The following is a 22554-nucleotide window of genomic DNA, read 5'->3' as shown; positions in this document are numbered from 1 at the left end:
GAGATCATGCCACTGTACTCCAGCCTGGGTGACAGAGCAAAATTCCGTCTCAAAAAAAAAAAAAAAAAAAAGGAAAGGAAAGGAAAAGGAATAATTCCTTAGGCTTTAGGAGAAGTAATACATCTATGGCTTTTCTCATGCTCATTTTTGTGACTGGTTAGCAAGTCTGGCAGGCAGAAAATAAAAAATTAGACTACAATAAAACATTAAAGACACCGTTTAGAAGGCATCTGATATTTAACATGCTCAAAATTGGAAAACAGACACTGAGCTTGATTTTTGGGCAACATTGCGAGGTATTATACAGCAAAAACATTGTTTCCTCCCATCAATCTGTTGACATAAAAATCTGTTATGTAGAGAAGTTTTAAAATGACACAATAGAAAAACATATAAGATGAAGAATTAGAATTTATACTTTTGGTTTTTAGTAACTATAAAGAATATAGGTCTTTCAAGGACCAAGAAACTGAATTTGGTCCTTAATATGGAATGTTCTTACATCTTTTAATAGCGTGGGCTGAAATACGTACTCCTGCTGACAGCGTATCCACACTGCCAAAGGTGAACATGTGGTCATAATAAGAAAAAAATCGTACATTTCTCAGGGCACACTACTACCACTACATCATATTGAAATTATCTAGAAGATAAACATGTACATCTTTTTTTCAACAGGCAATTAAACATACGTGGAAAACTGAATCGTGCAGTATTTTTACCTATCAGTTACTATGTTCATAATATGAGGCGAACAGATTTCTTTTTTTCCTCTTTAAATCCATAATGTTCACAAGTCACCACGTGGAACTAAAATCACATGCGCAAAGGCAAATCATGAAGCAACGTTAAGTATTTCCAAATGCCCATGACGGCGTACCAGAAACGATGCTGTGTCTATAGCACGGAGTTGTTGGAGGCCAAAACTACAGCGGTAGGTGCTACTGCAACTTCCAGCTCTTCACTGCTGCTTGTTTGATGGAGGGACTCAGGTGAGGGGGCTGGGTCTCTCGGGAGGTTAGCCCATCATTTCTGCAGGTTCACTGACCAACTTGGATCTATCCCATGCTGTCTAACTGCTCAGGGACAGGAAATTCTCTGTCATTACCACCCTGACGAATAAGTATATTCATTTTGGATGATGTGATGCTCACAATCTCACAGTCTGATGCATCTTCCCCCAGTTAGGTATGTGTGGCCACCTTCGGTCTGACTAGTGGAAATTGCTGGTACTCTCCCCATTACCTGGATTTGAATGTCCTTGGAGTTGGTCGTTTCCACAATGCCCATCACACTATCAAACATCTGACCAAACTTCTTACGGTTATCCACTGGAGTGGAGTTTACTTTCCCTTTCATCAGGAGAGTTGATTTTTCACATTTGAAAATGTAAGCCGCATGTTTCAGCTCAGGCTCTGAAATCACAAGGTCATTCCTGTCTTCTTGGTACTCTGCTCTCCATTTACTTCCTTCCAACTTGAACACGGGTGCATGTTTCTGGGAAGGATGAGGTTTGGGAGATGTGGGACTTGGAGTGTGGCTTCTGGGGAGAGATGCAGTTTGCCCTCCATGAGCCTGCAGGCTGGGATTCTTGTATAGACCTTCTGGTCATCTGTGACGTGCCAGAGCCCTGGTTCTGCCGGGTTAGGCTTCTCCTTGGTTAAGCCGGGCAAATAAAGCTGAGCATGAAGGAGAGGACTCTTCTTTTGTGTCTTCATTCTCAAAAAGTGAAGGGGGCCCTGGAGGAGGTGGAGGAGGAGGATGTGGAGAAAGGTCAGGCCCTCAGGATAGAACAGAAAGCGCTGATGTGGGCGCTGCAGGACCCGTTCTGCTCCACAAGAGGCCCATGGTGTGGTGCTCCTTGATGTATGCTTGAAACTCACTCCAAATGTTCACATGACCTCACCCAATCCACACCGTGTAAAGCGTGTGTTTGTAGCCCTTTAAGACTGTTAGTGGAAAAGGTGGCAGCATCACACATCTCGCTGACGTAAGGACCGGATTTGGGGGACACAGTTATGCAGTCAAGGGCAGGGAGGCTTTTGCTGACAGCCAAGAGATGACTAAACATGTTACTCCCTTGGTTTCTCTCTCGGAAGGTGTGGATTTCTGAATCGTTTCTGTTATGGGTTTCAGAAATGCAGCCATGCATTCTCTTGGGGTTGTTGGTCTTGAGATGCCATCAGAAGGAAAGCCCTGTAACACCCTTTCTGCACGAGTCTCCATGTCACCAGCAAGGATCCTACTGTTCTTTAAAAACTCGGCCACCATGCTGTTCCTCAACTTATCAAAGGCTTCCACAGAGGGTGCCACACCTCCACTGACACTCTTGCCTACCCTACCATGCCCGGGGGGCCTGTGGAACTCTGCAGAAAACAACTCCAGGTGGCTGATAGCCCACTCCAGCCTTTCCAGCAGTCCCTGAAAGTCTGCCATTCTGCTTAAATGCCCTAGGGTCCTGTCCTCGCAATGCAGATCTGTCGCTGGTCACTCATGCCCTCTTCCCGTGGCCCTTATTGCATTGTTTTAAATATACTGAAGCTTCATCACACTCCCCAAAGCCTGCCATGAAGTTAGGACTTCATTCCTTGAACATTGTTTGCGGACTGCTATTGACCTGCGGCAGGATTTCTTAACCTTAGCATTACTGACATTCTGGATTGGATAATTCTTGTCCCGGGACGCTACACTGTGGATGGTAAGATGCTCAGCAGTCTTCCTGGACTCCCATACTAGACACCAGTGACACCACCTCATCAGATGTGACAACCAAAAATGTCTCCAGTTATTGCCGTGTGTCCACTGGGGGATAAAACTGCTCCCAAATGAGAACCCAGGAACACTGGCCCCAATTTCTCCACTCATCAAGTCCCAAACCTCCGTCTCCACCTTTCGGCAGGCACCGTCACCTCCTCTTTTCTAAACCAAGGACATGCCCTTCCTTCCACCTCTGTTTCCTGGCTCCATTATTTCTGCCTGCGTGTGCATCTTCTTACTTGCCAAAGTAACATCTCTATTACCTTTCTTTTCCTCTAGTATCTTTCCTCCCTCCACTACCCCTTGTCTCTACTCACCTCCCCCTTCCCAGGACTGATCAGTTCTTATCTTAACCACTGCCACACATAAACTGGTGTCCTAGTCCTCCTTTTGGCTTCCATTATTCTTTCCTGTACTCACAAATCCCAAGAGCTGGGACCGACAGCCCAGCCTCCACTCCCTTATGTCACCACCACAATCCTCTTCCTGCCAGGGGTCACCTGGGTCCCCCAATTCCCCAGGTGTTATGGTTTGCATGCGTCTCTCCAAAATTCATGTGTTGCCAAGGTAACAGTGTTAAGAGGTAGGACCTTTAAAAGGTGATTAGACCAGGAGGGCTCCTTCCTCATGAATGGGATTAGATGCCCATATAAAAAGGCTTAAAGGAGGGAGTCACCCCTCTTTTCTGCCTTCTGCCATGTGAAGACACAGTGCTCCTCTCCTCTGGAGGGTACAGCGTTCAAGGCCCCATCTTGCAAGCAGCACTCACCAGACAATGAACCTACTGCAGCCTTGATCTTAGACTTCCCAGCCTCCATCATTGTGAGAGATACATTTCTATTGTTTGTAAATTACCCAGTTTGTGACAGCAGCACAAACAGACTGAGACTAGGGGTCACTGCCCTTGATGTCACTCCAGCCTTTCTCCCCTCTACACCGCACGACCTTCCATGTGCACTCACATAAAGAGGCCTCTTTCTGAGTTATATATTTTTGACAATATCTCTCAAAAATCCTTTCCACCATTAGCTACAAAACACCCTCCTAGTCTGGGTTCTGCTCCTCCCACTCTTCTTTCTGGACAGTTGGCTAGCTCTCTTCCCAGGCTCGGCCCCACCATCAGAGCGTTCCTAGAGTCCTAGCCCTCTCCTCTTTTTCTTCTCATGCTCTTTTCCTAGGAGAGTTCGTGGAAAGGTTGGGTTTGCCACTTCCCCACCACCAGCTGATTTTGTTTCCAGATGCTGGAGGGTATCTCCAGCGGGCTCTGCACAGCTCAGCTTTCAGCTGCCCCATATCTGCTCAAACCAGAAGGCAGCTTCCCCCCTCTGCCTTGCTTGCCAGCTCCCAGGGCACGCTCTCCATGCTGCCCAGGATTTATCAGTGTCTGTATTCATTTGCTGGGGTTGCCGTAACCAAGTGCCACAGACTAGGGGGTTTAAGCAACAGAAATTCCTCCTCTCACAGTCCTGGAGGGCAGAATTCCAAGACCAAGGGGTCACAGGGCTGGTTCCTTCAGAGGGCTATGGGGGAGAATCTGTTCCTGGCCTCCCTCGCAGCTGCTGGTTTTGCTGGTGTTCTCTGGCTTGCAGGAGCATCGCCCTGCCTTCATCTTTACACGGCATTCCCTGTGTGTGCAGCTGTCTTCAAATTCCCCCCTTTTCTAAGGACATCATCACATTGAGTCGGGGGTCCAACCCACTCCAGGGTGACCTCATCTTAACTAATGATATCCTGCAAGGACCTTATTGGAAATACGGGCACATTGGAAGGAAGGGCACATTCTGAGGAACTGGGAGTTAGGACGTCAACATATGAATGGGGCGGGTGAAAGCACAAGTTGCCCCAGACAGTGGCTATCTCCCTCCCACACGCAGTCTCGCAGTCTCTCCGGGCTACACCGAGACACCTGTGGCTGTCTTTTCCTGCATCCCTAATACCTACTGCAGTGCTTGGAACCTGGCTGGCACAAATGTCTGTTGAGGGAAGTAAAGTTTATCCTTTAATTCAGCATTCCTCAAAGAACAAAAACAGAAGAAAAAAACGGACCCAGCCTTTGGTAATCATCTGGCAAATGCTCTAGTTTAAAATTCTGGAGACTCTGACACCTTCCTCAGCTACGTCCCTGCCTCCAGTCCCCGTCGGGGGCCACGTGTTCTTCCCAAGGGCTCCTGCACTTTCCTTTCCTTTCTGCTTCTACTCCCAGGACTGGGGTCAGCTCAAGTTAAGACGCCCTCTCCTGAATCCTAACAGGCCTCCCTGCCTCCAGCCTCCCTCCCCACAGCAGGCAGCCCTGCCTGACACCTCAGCAGCCTTCTCAAAGCACAGCATCTTCAGGAGCAGTCCCCAGGGTCTACCAACTTGGAGAGGTGTCCAGAGTGCCATCGCGGGTGGGGGACTGGTATCAATGTCAACAAAGCCTCTCATTTTTCATGTGTCTCATACACCGAGTTTCCACGTGCATCTGCATTCGAAGAGTCTGGTGGCTACAGAAATGTGAACGTGCCAGAGGCATCTGAACCACAGCAACTCCATCACAAACAGGGGCTGGGTAAAATGAGGCTGAGACCTGCTGGGCCGCCTACACAGATGGTGAAGGCATTCTGAGTCACAGGATGAGACAGGAGGTCGGCACAAGATGCAGGTCATAAAGACCTTGCTGATAAAACAGGTTGCATTAAAGCCAGCTGAAACCCACCGAACCAAGATGGCAATGAAAGTGACCTCTGGTCGTCCTCACTGCTACACTCCCACAGCGCCATGACAGTTTACAAATGCCATGGCAACATCAGGAAGTTACCCTATATGGTCTAGAAAGGGGAGGCATGAATAATCCACCCCTTGTTCAGCATATCATCAAGAAATAACCATAAAAATAGGCAGCCAGCAGCCTTGGAGACTGCTCTGTCTATGAAGTAGCCATCATTTTGTTCCTTTATTAATAAAGTTGCTTACACTTTATGGAATCGCCCTGAATTCTTTCCTGTGTGAGATCCAAGAATCCTCTCTCGGAGTCAGGATCGGGATGCCTTTCCTGTGACAAATGCTTACAGGGCAGGGTGAGAGCTGATCGGTACCAGTGCCCCTCAGAAGCCCTCCTGTTCCTTCCCAGCATGTCCCTCCTGCTCTCAATATGCCACCTGGCACAGGTCTCCAGAACACCTGCACCCCAGAGGCTTCTCGGGCCCATGCAAACCCAATCTCTCCCTCTGCTGCCTGAAATGCCCTGGACCCTTGTTCTCTTCACCTGTCACAGCTTATTCATCCTTTGAAGTTCAGCTTGAATCCCAGGTACCCAGGACACCTCATCTGGTCACTCTCACCCTGCAACCTCTCCCTCCTCTGAATCCTTCTGGCAAATACCTTCTATGCAGCTCATCTGGGAATGAACTGCACTCTGCAGTGTCTTCCCATTCTAATGCCTTATACCTTTAACCCACAGGTATGTGTGTCTCACCTTACCATGGCAGATGTCACGTGAGCAGAGGCTAACAGTGACTCCTCTCGTAGAACTTGGCCAAGTTCACAACACGTGGAAGATGGCTGTCATTATTCTAAGTGATTCTGAAAAACAGTGGGAATGCTACCTGCACCTCCCACACAGAATGATCTCAAACACTAGATTTTTTTCTTTTTTTTTTTTTTTTTTGAGGCAGGGTCTCACTCTGTCACTCTGTCACCCAGGCTGGAGTGCAGTGGCACAATCACAGCTTACTGTAGCCTTAACCTCCCAGGCTCAAGCAATCCTCCCACCTCAGTCTCCTGAGTAGCTGGGACTACAGGTGCATGCCACCATGCCTGGCTAATTTTTGCTTTTTTTTTTTTTTTGTAGAGACGGGGTCTTGCTATGTTGTCCAGGCTGGTCTTGAACTCCTAGGCTCAAGAGTTCCTCCTCCCTCAGCCTCCCAAAATACTGAGATTACAGGAATGAGCCACCATGCCCGGCCAAGATTTTTAAAACATCTCTTATACATAATTAAGTCTCTCACAAAGAAACTAACCTATAGTAACACATCTTCTTCTACTATCATCATCTCAAATAAAAACTCAAAAATCTTTAAAAATGGAAAGAAAATTATAAATCTCATCATTAATAGTAAGTAATAGATAAGGTAATTTGGATTCCTCTTTTCTGAGATTTCTTGATTCCTTAGGAACAGATAAATAACTAGATAAATACATGTATATTTTTTATAATATGGGATGCAAGTTTGAGAACATACTGAAAAAATTCTGCTTAAAACCACGGCTACAATTTTCGATGCATACAGCTTATGATACATCTCATGAACAGATGCAAAGGTGTTTATCATTATCTTTGTGCTACACAGTTTCTAATTTTACATATGAAAACCAAGGCATCATTCAGTATAAAGTACATTATTTGCATGATATATTTGCATTTGTAAAACACCCACATTTACTTTTACTGCTTAATAGGCTCTGATTTAAATGGGCCACTCTATATAAATGGAGCACACGGGTTCTCCACTCAATGGTGTTGATAAGAAAACTACTCCTTTTAGATGCAAATGAGCCTACTAATCACAATTAGAATGGTGGAGTTGAGGGAGGCAGAGCAGCTGGGCCAGGAGCTCCCAGTCTAGTAGGGCCAGTTTGGTTCTAGCTTCATCTCTGAGGCAGCAGCTAGGGACTTCACCAGAGGACATCTGCCCAGAGGCCCCAGGGACAAACTCAACATTTCTCAAAGTCTCACTCTGTCGCCTAGGCTGGAGTGTAATGGCACGATTTTGGCTCCCTGCAACCTCCACCTCCTGGGTTCAAACGATTCTCCTGCCTCAGCCTCCCAAGTAGCTGGGATTACAGGTGCCTGCCGCCATGCCCAGCTAATTTTTGTATTTTTTAGTAGAGACAAGGTTTTGCCATGTTGGTCAGACTGGTCTCCAACCCCTGACCTCAGGTCATCCACCTGCCTCGGCCCCCCAAAGTGCTGGGATTACAGACGTGAGCCACCACACCCAGCCTAAACTCAACATTTCTAAAGGGGCTGGAGGAGAGGAGAAACAGCTTCAGAATTCCGGCCTGTTGTGCTAGTGTGGATGAGTCTATCCATGGCCTTTGTCATCCCAAACCTGTCCAAAGGGCCAGATATTAAGCAATACAATTCAAACATAAGTGGAGTCATAGGAAGGAGAATAGCATTTTTTAAACTAACCGAGGAAAGGCAAGTAAAAGGAAAAGCTAAGTAACTATATAAGACATTACCCAGACTAATGCCACAGAGGCAGCTCAAGAGACTGTTTGGATGAACGGAGGCAAGATGGTGCACTTCCGGGTTCTTCTTCACCAACTTTTCCCGCGCACGCGAAAATGCAGCCGGCGCCTGGGAAGGTGCAGACCAACTGGGCATGCGCCAGGTGATGTCACTCCGAAGAGACCAACATTTACCTGGTCGCACCTGCGGAACGCCCCCCGACACGCCCGTGCCCCGCCTATTGCCCTCCCACTTCTAGAAAAGCCGCTCCGGAGGGACGCCACGCGCCGCCTTCTCACAGCCCTACTCCTGTCGGGATGTCGGGGCTGTGGGAACTCCGTGGAGAGCCCCACCGGGGGACTCTGTCGGCCTTCTTTGCTGGAGGCCGACAGACCTCTTCCCCACACCTTAGGTGACCAAAATAAACTTGCAGTTTTGCTCCTACACTTGCCTAGTCGCTGGTTCTTTTGTGCCCGCTATGGTGGTCTTAGAAAAACAAATCAGAGACATCCCCTTAAAAGGGTGCAGCCACTGTGAAAAACAGTATGGCGGTTCCTAAAAAAATTAAACATAGAATGCCATAAAATCTAACAGTTCCAATTCTGGATATATACCCAAAAGAACGGAAAGCAGGGACTTAAAGAGATACTTGTACACCCATGCTTATAATTATTCACATCTGGGTGCAGTGGCTCACGCCTATAATCCCAGCATTTTGGGAGGCCAAGGCAGGAGAATTGCTTGAGGCTAGGGGTTCGAGACCAGCCAGGGCTACCTGGAAAGACTCTGATTCTACAAAAAAAAAAAAAAAATTTTTTTTAAGTCACCGGGTATGGTGGCATACACCTGTAGTCCCAGCTACTTGGGAACCTGAGGCAGGAGGATGGCTTGAGCCCAGGAGTTCAAGGTTAGTGAGCTATAGTGAGCTATAATCACACTACTGCACTCTGGCCTGGGTGACAGAGAGAAAAACATGTCTCTAAAAGAACAAAACAACGAGAAGAAAAAAAGAAACATTCACAATAGCCAAGAGGAAGAATCAACCTAACTGTCCCTCAACGGATGCATGGATAGACAAAACAAGAGAATATTATTCAGCCTTTAAAAGGAAGGAGACGCTCACATACGTCATAACATGAACCTTGGGGACATTATGGTAAATGCAATAAGCCAGTCACAAAAAAAGACAAACACTGTGTGATTCCACTTATATAAGGTATCTAGAGTCATTAAATTCATAGATAGAAAGAGAATGGTGGTTGCCAGGAACTAGGTGGAGGGGAATGGGGGGAGTGGTTGTTTAATGAGTACAGGGTTTCAGTCTTGGAAGATGAAAAAAAATCCTGTAGATGAGGGCAGTGCTGGCTGCACAACAACTGAGTATCTTTAATGACACCGAACTGTAAACTTTAAAAATGGCTGGATGGTGCCACTGCACTCCAGCCTGGGCGACAGAACGAGACTCCATCTCAAAAAAAAAAAAAAAAAGAAAAAAAAAAAGGCTGGATGGTACATTTTGTTTCATTTCATGTGTCTTTGACCACAATTTAATAAATAAATAATAGATAGATGACAGACAGACAAACAGCCATTTCCTAATGGCTGGCCAGACAGTACATACGGCAGGTGGATGGCTCTGCTGCTCCACTGCCAAGCTCTAGAAATAAGCGCTGCTTTCCCCACTCTCTTTTCTCTCACTCATCCAGTCACTGAATAACCATGTTTTTACATTGCTATGAGGACCCTGTGACAGTTACCATCCTGTCCTCCAAGAGGCAGGGACATGGATGGCAAATTGGCTCAAGGATTCTGAGATGTACAGAGAAACCCCTGCAGCTGCCTTTGGATGCTTTGGTTACTATGCCAAGAATAAAACCAGACACTAGAATCTTCTGGACAATGTCCCTCTTGTTGGGTAAAATACACTGATAATCTCTTCCATGAGGTCCATGCTCATTCCTTGATCCTCGACTGAATCTTCTCTGAGCCCTAAAAGTGCTGCTGTGGGACTTCAATGCCAACTGTCCTGCCAGTTCTCCAGCTGCCTCCCTCAAAAAACTATAGATCCTCCAAAGATGACATCTACCTTCTGGGTGCTCACACCCAGTATGTGCTCAATAAGTGCTGCTATTATCACAGCCTAGAAAGTAGCTGATATGGTTTGGCTGTGTCCCTACCCAAGTCTCATCTTCAATTGTAATAATCCCCAAGTGTCAAGGGTGGGGCCAGGTGGAGAGATTTGAATCATGGGGGCGGCTTCCCCCATACTATTCTCAAGGTAGTGGATAAGTCTCACAAAATCCAATGGTTTTATACATGAGAGTTCCCATGCACAAGCTCTCTTGCCTGCTACCATGTAAGACGTGCCTTTGTTTCTCCTTTCCCTTCTGCCATGATTGTGAGGCCTCACCAGCCATGTTGGAGCTGTGAGTCCATTAAACCTCTTTCCTTTACAAATTACCCAGTCTTGAACGTCTTTATTAGCAATATGAGAACAGACTAATACAGCAGCCCTTCAACATCTTCTCTTTGGTACACTCCTGAGAAGCTGAAACCTGGAGGCTCTGCTCTATCCCATGGAATCTCTCCATCTCAGCCTCACTGATCCCCAAATATGGAAGCCAAGTCCCTCAAGAAGCAGCTTGCCTCGGAGATGGAGATGATAGAAGTGGCCCTGGGATACCTTCTACACCTCCCACTCTGGCCATGCTGACCTCAGAGAGGGACCAGGTGGCCGAGTCTGGACTGGAGGGACTGAGACTGAGGAGGCCCAGCCACTCCCTCTTTCCTTTGGCAGTAGCTTCACGGAGGTCTTGACAATCGGACAAAGGGCTCCAGTGCGACAAGTGGAATCAGCTGAGGACTAGACAATGTTAGTGTGGCTAGAGTGCTTGATCCAAAGATAGTGGCAAAACCTTACCTAAAATCCCCTCCATCAAGAGCAAACACATGGTGGGTAAAAATATCATTTCACCTTGAAGTGAATCACAAGGAAGCAAGAAGGCTGGCCACACCTGCATCTTCTGTCCCAGCACAGCAGCATCATTTTGAGGTGGTGGCCAACAACCACACCCTGCCCTTATCTAACGTGAGTAACACAACCCCCCCATTACTCCATGAACTGATACAACATTCAGCGGAAGTACCTCACTAATAAAGACAAAAGTCACTGTGACCTGTTTATCTTTCAGGATTTTAGAGATCAAGAAATGTACTTTTTTTTTTTTTTGGGAGATGGAGTCTCACTCTGTCACCCAGGCTGGAGTGCAATGGCACAATCTTGGCTCACTGCAACCTCCACCTCCCGGGTTCAAGCGATTCCCCTGCCTCAGCCTCCCTAGTAGTTGGGACTACAGGCACCTGCCATTATGCCCAGATAATTTTTACATTTTTGTAGAGACAGGGTTTCACTATGTTGGCCAGGCTGGTCTCCAAGTCCTGACCTCAGGTGATCCGCCCTCCTCGGCCTCCCGAAGTGCTGGGATTACAGGCGTGAGCCACCGTGCCCAGCCAAGAAATGTATGTATTTTAATCCAAGTTTTTGACAGTCTGGCTCCTGGTACTTCCTATGATGCTGAAAACCAGTCACAGACAAGAAAATAACCTATTTGTGGAAAAATTGTGATTTCCCTTGATTATTCATTTCCTCCCTTTGAGAGCTAGTCCCATCCCACAGTCCACCACGAAGATGAGAGACATAAACACTGATTTTGGAAAGCTGATGACATAGAAGGGACACCTCGATCTAAATGCTGTATCAGGAAGACCTAATCCAGGCACTCAAATGCTAAAGTTGTATGTAATAGTGCAGATGTTTGTTTGCTTGTTTATTTATCTAAGACAGAGTCTCACTCTATTGCTCAGGCTGGAATGCAGTGGCACGATCTCAACACACTCCAAGCTCTGCCTCCAGGGTTCAAGCGATTCTCTTGCCTCAGCCTCCAAGTAGCTGGGATTATAGGTGTCTGCCACCAGGCCCAGCTAATTTTTTTGTATTTTTTTTAGTAGAGACGGGGTTTCACCAGGTTGGCCAGGCTGGTTTCAAACTCCTGACCTCAAGTGATCTGCCTGGCGTGGCCTCCCAAAGTGATAGGATTATAGGCGTGAGCGACTGCATCTAGCCTCAGATGTTAATTTTTTATAAAACATTTTTCCTAAGGTTTATTAGATCCATTTATGGTTGGCTTCCAAGTGACAACGTGATTTTAAATTTCTAAAACGTAAGACATGCCTGTAATCCTACAATTTTGGGAGACTGAGGCAGGAATACTGCTTGAGCCCAGCAGTTTGAGACCAGCTTGGGTAACATAGGGAGATCCCATCTCTACAAAAGAAAAAAAAATTAGCCAGGTGTGATGACATGTACCTGCAGTCCCAGCTACTCAGGAGGCTGAAATGGGAGGATCACTTGAGCCCAGGAGCTTGAGGCTGCCTTGAGCCATGATCATGCCACTGCATTCCAGGCTGGGTGACAGAGTGATACCCCATCTTAAAAAGAAAATCTGGTGGGGCTCGGTGGCTCACGCCTGTAATCCCAGCACTTTGAGAGGCCGAGGCGGGTGGATCATGAGGTGAGGAGTTCAAAACCAGCCTGGTCAAGATGGTAAAACCCCATCTCTACTAAATATACAAAAATTAGCTGGGTGCAGTGGCAGGCTCCTATAATCCCAGCTACTTGGGAGGCTGAGGTAGGAGAATCGCTTGAACCCAGGAAGCAGAGGTTGCAGTGAGCCGAGATCATGCTACTGCACTCCAGCCTGGGCGACACAGTGAGACTCCGTCTCAAAAAAAAAAAAAAAAAAAAAATTCAAAAAGTAATCTCTTCTGTCTCCCAAGGCAACAAAGTACCGTGATGGGTATCAGCGCCTTAACCATGTCTTTGTCCTGATACTTGCAAATGAGCAGAAAGGCCCGGCCCAACCTCAAAGGTGCCCTGTCTACTCCCTCCTTTCTGGGTGACCTCTGGCCACCTCCCTGTACCAAGCTTTTGCTTGCTTGTGACTCTCTGCTGTTAGCAAACTGTCCCACATGTCCCTCTCTCAGTCCTTCCCCACATAGTGTAGCTCAGGAAAACCAAAAAGGAAATGGTTGGGAAGGCCAAGTACATTGCTTTTCTTCCACCATCACACGGGCTGGGGCCTAAGAAACTGATTCTTAAACACGTAGTACTTAATACTCATTCGATTCTTCAAGAAAAGCTATAGAAACATGTATTCTTCTCCTGGAAGTAAACTGAGGCAAATAATGTTGCTAAACTTCCATGACAGCATTAAATTAAAAGAGAACATAGTTTCAAAAAAGTAATGTCACTTCTTGTCCATAGTTATGTAACTATGAGGGTGTGTCCATCAAGCTTTACAAAATGTGGTAGCACACCGTGCCTTCTCAGCACCCTTCTTTCTGGGTGTATACAGTTAAGTATGATTGTGAGGGTTTTGCTTTGTTTTACTTTGTTTTGTTCTGTGCTTCCCTCTTCTTTCAATTTCTGTGGCGTATAAGAAGGACCACACAACTGAAGCGTTAAACATAACCCGAAAAACCTTAGCCTCCTACAACCTTTGGAGGAAGTTGACTCATGGCTGTGCATGGGCTGTGCTTCTTGGTGCTGGGACATTGGGCTCACCTTTCTAAGTCCCCTAACCACACACAAGCCACACACTGCTGCCAAGGCTCGCGCCTTCCTTGTCAGTGCTACCTGGCCTGAAAGCTCCTGAAGGATGTGACTTATCCTCCAAAGCCATCTGCAGAGCCCAGTACCAATCGGGTCTGAGAAGGTATGCTACTTCTCTCCCTTTCACCTGCTCTTCTCTACTTACCTCCACCCTCTTTAAAGGCAATGTTAAAAGGAGTCACGGGCCACCAAGTTTCAGTACTGCTCCACAGCTTAGCCTTTCCAGGGAGGACACTTTATGTGTAGGGCATCCTTTGCTTGCACTAAACTGTTATCACTTCATATACACAGATGCAGGGACTTTTGTTAGCAATGATTCCACTTTAATTTGTGTATAATCCCATCAATCGTGTGCTCAAAATGACTCCTGGCTCCCTGTGACCTGTGCCACTTCCAAGTTCTTTAGCACTAAACAATTGGCTCCACTTGCTCCAGCTTCTCCTGCCATCCCTTGTCTTGTAGGTTTTTTTTTTGCTCTGACAATATCAGGTTACTCATGGTCCCTTGGAGACACCAGAGCGCCTCTGACCTCTGTCATTGCTACTCAATTGCCCCTACTTGGAATGTCCCTCACTCCCTTGTTTTCTTTGCAAACTTCTATGCAGTCTTGAAAATACTGCTCCTCCTGTCTGCTTCCTGCCTCTGTCCATGCTCAGGGCAGATCCTATCTGTCTTATGCTGTCTCCTTTCCATGCAACACACCGTGTTGTAAGGTGTTTATTCATGGAGCCAGACTGTAAGCTCTCTGAAGACACGGACGATCCGATTCGGCTTATGTACCCCGTAGCTGGCATAGAATAGGTGTTCAACAAACATCTGCTTTAAAAAAAAACAAAACTAGTCCTATAAAGTATATAGGGCGGGTATTATGATCTTCATTTTGCAGCTAAGAACACTTAATTCAGAAAGGCAAAGTCACTTAATGAGGGTCGCATGGCTAGTAAGTGACTCATGCTCTCTTCATTGCCATGATGCTTTACATAACCACCTCCCGTTTCCTGCTGTCTCTTGAGTTTGGAAAAGAAAAGGAAAACTGAAGAAACAATACGAACACTTCAAAAGTTTAGTGGATGTTTCTGAGCATCTATACCTCATCTTCTTTTCAGAACAGACATTGAGGACAGTCCTATAATTCACTATTATCAGTGTATCTACTTTAACTTGCAGCCCAGGCAAGCAAGCACTAAATTCACACTACCCTGTCTCTGCCAAGGTGATGGGGGACAAGACACCTTGTAACTTTGAAGAAGAGATGTACACACCCGAGTCTCCCACATAAATGGACTCAAGGGCTGCAACAGTGCATATATGATCCCTTCTTTCCACTGTTGATAGCTGAAAGCAGCCGTTTCCAGCTTCTTGCCGGTGATCACTCTGCTAAAAATAGCTTTGATGCTGTCACATGCAAACTTGAACAGAACCTGAAAGCAGTTCCCCTTTTAGTTCTGAGCTGGTTCAACTTTAAAAGAGAGGCAGCTGTTAACACACTCCAGCGTGTTTACACGATGCTGAAGTAGTTCAGCTCGTAGTAAAAATACCACTCAAAAGGGACAGGCTTGGGTTTGCAGCCTCTGCTGACGACATTTCTTCCTGCTGAGCTGGAGCCTGGGGAGGGGCGGTAAGGTTAGCGGGGAAAATCCAAAATGTCCAGTTTGAAGGGGAAAGTGGCTGCGGTGAAGACAGGAGAGAGACGTTTGTTGAGACGTGAGATTTCTGACTATGGTAGAGGCGGGGCAGGAGAGGCGACAAAGATCATATAGAAAAAAGAGAACGTATATAACAAGAGGTGCTTTTTAAAAATCCTGATAAAAATACCTAAGGGCTGTTTTTAGAAATCAAGGAAACAAAGGGTGAAATACATTCAACATCTGGGCCATTCATTTGATACCTTATGTTGGTTCGTTGGGCAAATGGATGATTCTGGATGTGTTCTGAAAACTGGGCCCAAAACTAAGGATAAAGCAGTGTATGGGCTTGGAAACCAGAGAAAACCTGGGTGTTCAACCTGGCTCCTCCCCGTTTGTCCCCATAAGACTTGGCTTCAGCACCAGTGTCTCCCAAACCTTCTGCACAGAGCTGGGAGTTAAGTGAGAAAATACACACCGAAGTGCCTGGTGGAGCAGGATCCTGACCTGTAATAGACGACGTCCTTTAAAAACACACACCCACAGGAGAGGGAGCTGACAGTGATCTGGGGACAAATCTGGAATACAGTGTAGTTTCTTAAAAAAAAAAAAAAGTACCAACCAAATAAGTAGTGTTTTTTCTTCCTTCTTAATTCTATGTGGCCAAAGCATGACTCACACCGTATCTGCTTATGAAATGAGAATTCATTTTATGAAGTCGTGCTAGAAAACTTACGCTGAGCCCGGCGGATCTGGAGCGGATGAGAGGAAGGCCTGGCCCGCATCAGGACGGATCACACAGGCTGGGTGCTGGTGTCTGCACCCACTGAGGCCCACCAGGAGATGGGAACTGAGGTCATCGATGGTGAACTCGCGGCTCCTGCTTAAGAACCAGAACCCTGACTTCGGACGTTTATGCTGGAGCTTCACATACATTTCAAAACCCATCATTCAACAAACACCTCAGATTCTTCTTACGAGCCCTTTGAGAAAACAACGCCTCTATGACATCACTGTCCTACCCAATGAGCTTCAGTACCACAAGCAGATGACATGTGACTCAAGTCTGAAGTGAGCAGGTTCTCTAAACACGCTATAAATTTCAGCAGCACACGGAGGTTATATTAGCACAGGAATTTATCACTTAAGTTATAGGTTTGAACAGCAGAACAGACTTAATATACTGCTGTTTCTTTAACTATCATTTTTTGTTAACAAGACAAAAGAATTTACAGTTTCTGCCAACTGTTTGTTGGCCCTTAATACCACGATTAGCTGTTGCCAGGCAACCATGCAGCATGCTTCCTCTCAAATCAGGAAGACCCACTGCTAAATCTAGACTAATTATAAAAGGGGACAAATATTTAAAAGCTTTATATTTTTGAAGGATTTGGGAGGTGTCGTAATAAGAATGACTCTTATTAAATGGATCTAACTAAATACAATGCATATGTCTGCAGTGCATTGTCACAGGTTATATAGAACAATTTAGGAAAACAAATGTTTCTGCAACTTTCCTAATTTCCCTCAATACTATACTAAACAAAACCAGGTGTTTATAATTTGTAGAAGCATGTCTTTTGCCTACTTCTAAGAATAAGGATGAAAAGAAGCAGCTGAGAGACCTAAGCCTTTTAAAATACATATATATTTGCAAAGAAATTATGAAAACACCAACACATTTTCACAGCCCTTACACAGCTATGTTCATATAATGCTCAGCAGCTTTCCTCTCAAGTTTCTGCCTTTGTCTGCGTTCTCAATTCCCTCTATTTCAAGAGTCCCTCAGAATTCTGTGTGGAGAAGAGTTTTTCAGTCCCTGAGGCGAGCCTCCTTGCCATCAGCACTAAACTGCTGGTGGCAGCCTCGAACAACCAGAGTTCTAAAGTCTAGAGACCCTGCTTCATCCTCAAGAGGGGAGGTGAAGAAACAGAAAAGCTCAACACACACAGAGTCACACACATACACACACACACACACTCACAGACACACAGACACACACACACACACACATTTTGGTTCTCTTTCATATGCAAAGTGGAGTTTTCTCCCCCCAAAAAAAATTCTAACTACAAAGTCAGAACTAGAACAGGGGTTGGCAAATTATGAACCAAACTGTACTAGCTGGAAGCTAAGTACAGCTTTGACATTTTGTAATGGTCAGGGAAAAAAGAATCAAAAGAATAGTGTTTCCTGACAAGTGAAAATTGTATGAATTCAAACTTCAGTGCCATAAATAACATTTTCCTGGACACAACACACTCACTTGTTTATGTATATATCTATTTTGTGCTAAACAGTTACTACATGATCCTTCACAGAAAAACTTTGCAGAAGCCTGAAGTGGAAGACAGACTAGTGACATTTTAGTTCTTGAAAAAGAAATTGATTTTGGATTAAGTTTAAACACGACCAAAACAAAGCAAATAGGCCATTTCCCACCCAATGGCCTGAAGCCTAGGTTGCTCTGAGTGTGTACTACTCAGTGACTGTACTATCAAAATTTCCAGAAAACAGGCCCTGTGGAATGCTAATATAATTATTATTAAATGTAATAATCATTACTTGGAAGCTTTCTGATTTCACTAACCCAACTCTCTTTCCACCTCTGCACACAAATTCAAAATGCTTTTCTTAGATTGTTTCTCCTCTGTGTTACTAATGGAACAATCTGAGGCACTCATCAGACTGTCTATGTAAATCTACACCTTTTTTTAAGCTGAAATAATTCTGGTTATTAAAAACAAACATGGGTACTGCTTGTAGATCTGAGAGGAATATGGAACCAATTATATTTTATGTGTAAATAAGGCCGCCCACCAGATAATGCTGGATGGCTGGTGAACTTTGTTAGAAAAGTGCTGATGCAGATGAAAATTTGGACAGGCTCTTGTGAAAGTCAGAAACACCAAAGGTCTCTTTGCTTTTGCTACCCTCTCCCTTGGGTTCTCCATTTACCGAGTCACAGTTTTTCTTAAAGCTCATTGGCAGCCGGCACCTCTGCTTATTCTTGGGAGACACGTGTTTTGCATCATATTACAACCCATAGTTTTTGCATAACCATGGTGAGAGGAACCATCCTTCCCAATCCCAGCCTCAACCAAAGCTTAGAAAAAGTACCATTCTCAATCTTTCAGAATCACTCGTAAGAAAATCCTACAGCAAGCCGGGCGCGGTGGCTCAAGCCTGTAATCCCAGCACTATGGGAGGCCGAGACGGGCGGATCACGAGGTCAGGAGATGGAGACCATCCTGGCTAACACGGTGAAACCCCGCCTCTACTAAAAATATAAAAAAACTAGCCAGGCAAGGTGGCGGGCGCCTGTAGTCCCAGCTACTCCGGAGGCAGAGGCAGGAGAATGGCGTAAACCCGCGAGGCGGAGCTTGCAGTGAGCTGAGATCCGGCCACTGCACCACTCCAGCCTGGGCGACAGAGCGAGACTCCGTCTCAAAAAAAAAAAAAAAAAAAAGTTTATAAACAAGAAAATGGGGGAAGTGGATTTCACCGAAAAGTCTGTGCTTTAAGCAAAGAAAAAGGAATCTAAACTCTTCATTAACTGGTTATAGCTAACCATCGGAGTAACAGCAAAACCAAAGCAGAGGCTGAGGAGGAGATGCACTTTAGCCCGGGGGGGGGTCTCTGGAGTCTGCTCTCTGCCCTCTGGGAGTGCGGTTTAACCCTTCCACAGCCAGCCAAGGCCCGGCCTCTACAGTGGATTCCCACAGTGGTGTGGCAGAACCATTTTCTGGTTTAATACTGAAACGGCAGGCTTGAACCTCACCTCACTCAGTAAAAATAATCTCACTTAGTAATGAAAACTCAATTAAGCTCTGCCAAGAGTGACCGATGGCCTTGGCTTCCTGGGGCTCTCAGTCTGCAGTCACAGACCTACCTGAAAGAGGAGTTTCAGCTGCCTTAAGTCACCAAAACTGGGCAAGCCCAGATCTTGAAAAACAGTTATCTAAGCCTGACAGTATGAACTCTTTTTTTATTTTTATTTTTTTTTGAGACGGAGTCTTGCTCAGTCACCCAGGCTGGAGTGCGGTGGCGCGATCTCGGCTCACTGCAAGCTCCGCCTCCCGGGATCACGCCATTCTCCTGCCTCAGCCTCCCGAGTAGCTGGGACTACAGGCGCCGGTCACTACACCCGGCTAATTTTTTTTGTGTGTTTTTAGTAGAGACGGGGTTTCATCATGTTAGCCAGGATGATCTCGATCTCCTGATCTCATGATCCGCCCGTCTCAGCCTCCCAAAGTGCTCAGATTATAGGCGTGAGCCACTGCGCCCGGTCGACAGTATGAACTCTTCTCGGTGTGAAAATAAAATGTCCCTAAGGGCCATCCTACCTGTGCAGGGGTGGGGACAGTGACCAATGCTCCTGGCCAGTGAGCACCCATTCCCTCCAGCAACAGCTCTCTAAATTCCCCTGGGTGCCAGCACCCTAGTGCAGCGTGGGCATGATACAGCCACAAGTCAAAAAATGTACACTGTCCTCTGCTACAATGAATAGCTTAGGGAAGGGGATATGGCTTTAGGTCAATGGCAGTCAGGTCTGAATTTTGTGGGAGGAGATCTTCTCTCTTTTCATTGGACTTACCTGCAGGGACTCACAAGGGGTCGGGCAGCCATTCTGCCTCCACAAGGCGACACCGTGCTTAAGAACCAAGCCAACACAGAGAAGAGATTCTGACGGATGGAGGTACTGGCTCTGCTGGAGCCAGGAAGTCATAGCTTCATGTCTTTGTCTGAAGTTAGACCTATCCTGGACTTTCCAGTTGGATAAAGCTGCCCAATTTTCATTTTCATGAAAGCCACTTTGAGTCAACCTTCTCTCAGTTGCAAAGACAACTACTAACTAATCCACTGATAATGAATTCCAATGGAGATGAAGCTTAAGGTTACCTCTCCCACTGCCTTTAAGGAAGGGTTCATCATACAAATGGAATTATTACAGACAAGGATGAAAAGAGAAACAGGGATTCTGCTTAAGTACCTACTAGCATTTGGGCACCATATACACCACACTAACTGCTAATAAAAGGACCTTATTACCTAGTCTTATTTGGGGCTGGATGGGCTATCAGTGTTCTACACTTGGCAACCCTTTAGTTAGCATCTAGTTGACATGAAAAATCCTTAAATCTTTCGGCCAGGCGCAGTGGTTCACTCCTGTAATCCCAGCACTTTGGGAGGCCGAGGCGGGCAGATCACCTGAGGTTGGGAGTTCGAGACCAGCCTGACCAACATGGAGAAACCCCGTCTCTACTAAAAATACAAAATTAGCTGAGTGTGGTGGTGCGTGCCTGTAATCCCAGCTACTCAGGAGGCTGAGGCAGAAGAATCGCTTGAACCCGGGAGGCAGAGGTTGCGGTGAGCCGAGATCGCGCCATTGGATTTCCAGCCTGGGCAACAAGAACGAAACTCTGTCTAAAAAGAAAATCCTTATATCTTTTAAAAAATATCGTTAAAAATACCTTATATCTTTTAAAAAATAAGGTGTATGGGGCCAGGTGCGGTGGCTCATACCTGTAATCCCAGCACTTTGGGAGGCCAGGTCAGGAGTATGAGACCAGCCTGGCCAACATGGTGAAACCCTGTTTCTACTAAAAATACAAAAAATTAGCCAGGCATGGTGGCATGTGCATGTAATCCCAGCTACTCAGGAGACTGAGACAGGAGAATCACTTGAACTTGGGAGGCAGAGGTTGCAGTGAGCCGAGATCACACCATTGCTCCAGCCTGGGCAACAGGGTGAGACTCTGTCTCAAAACAAAACAAAACAACAAAAAAAGGTGTATGGCAATTAAAAGGATGGGATCTTAGCATAAAACTAGACACCTGCGGCCGGGCGCAGTGGCTCACAAGATCAGGAGGTCAAGACCATTCTGGCTAACCGGGTGAAACCCCGTCTCTACTAAAAATACAAAAAATAAGCCAGGCGTGTTGGCACTCGCCTGTAGTCCCAGCTACTCGGGAGGCTGAGAAAAGAGAATCACTTGAACCTGGGAGGCAGAGGTTGCAGTGAGTTGAGATCATGCCACTGCACTCCAGCCTGGGCAACAGAGCGAGACTCAGTCTCAAACAAAACAAAACAAAACAAAAAACAAAAAACAAAAAAACAACTAGACACCTACCTCTATGAAAGTCTAGAAATAGAACAAAGCACTGGTGAAAAACAAGTGTACTATAAATGCAGCATTCAAATCCATGGGAGAGATTTGGACAATTCAAACCGGGATGCAAAAAAGAGTGAAGGCCAGCTGGGTGCGGTGGCTCATCCCTGTAATGCTAACACTTGGGGAAGCCAAGGCAGGTGGATCATTTGAGGTCAAGAGTGAGACCAGTCTGGCCAACATGGTGAAATCCCATCTCTACTAAAAATACAAAAATTAGCTAGGTGTGGTGGTGGGCACCTGTAATCCCAGCTACTTGGGAGGCTGAGGAACGAGAGTCGTTTGAACTTGTGAGGCAGAGGTTGCAGTGAGCCGAGTCTGTACTACTGCACTCCAGCCTGGGTGACAGAGCAAGACTAGATCTCAAAAAAAAAAAAGAAAGAAAGAAGAAAAGAAAAAAAGAAAAAGCCACGGCCCTCGGACTAAAAACCGGGCCTTAAGAGAAGAATATAGCTGGCCGATCCATCCGGGCAAGGGTGTCAACCTCAGCAATTGTAAAAGTAAGGAAAATCAAGCCAAAAAAAACTCTATCAATTGGATTCGCAGATACTTAAAAGACTGACAAGACCCAGGGATGACAGGAGAACAGTCAAATATAATACAACAGGACATCTAAGTTGACATAACTTGGGGAAAGGGGAGGGAGAGAAACTTGATAAACATGTCTATCTCCTTGGTCCATAAATTCAGCTTCTAGGAATTAAACTTTACATTCTATGGCCTGCCAATAAAAGGACTCGGGCTTTAATACTGGACAGACCTGAGTGTGTCTTACAATCCCACCGCCTTGCTAGCTGGTGGACCCTGGGAAAGTTACTTGTAGAGTAGAGAGATACTAGCCCCTAAATCATAGGACTATTAGAACTGCATGTGTGTACTTACCATAGCAGCAGGCCTAAAGACAGGAACACAGAGGTTATGAGCACTCGCAGTTATACCTCAACCCATATCTTCCGTGCTAGAGTTTGCCCCCACTGCCAACTGCCCTGCAAGCTGGGCTAACAGCTCACAACCACCACCTTCTACAGAAATCCTTTTAGCTGAAGGTCTCAAGAGGCCTGGGATTACAAGGTAAATGACTGACAGTACAAAAGTCCCGTTGCTTTGTCCCAAAGA

The 22554-nt window shown here is 46.0% G+C and overlaps 1 protein-coding gene and 1 pseudogene across 8 annotated transcripts in view; both read right to left on the bottom strand.

Moving 5' to 3' along the window:
* FOXN3 (forkhead box N3) overlaps nucleotides 1-22554 on the bottom strand; it is a 465438-nt gene that overhangs the window by 133656 nt on the left and 309228 nt on the right. The window lies entirely within an intron of this gene.
* LOC117071565 lies at nucleotides 141-6397 on the bottom strand (annotated as a pseudogene).

Source organism: Trachypithecus francoisi, unplaced genomic scaffold, assembly GCF_009764315.1.
Source record: "Trachypithecus francoisi isolate TF-2019V2 unplaced genomic scaffold, Tfra_2.0 Lachesis_group3, whole genome shotgun sequence".
In the NCBI taxonomy this organism is placed as follows: Eukaryota; Metazoa; Chordata; class Mammalia; order Primates; family Cercopithecidae; genus Trachypithecus; species Trachypithecus francoisi.
The sequence above is the reverse complement of the archived record's forward strand: the minus strand, read 5'-3'. Positions and strand labels throughout refer to the sequence as shown.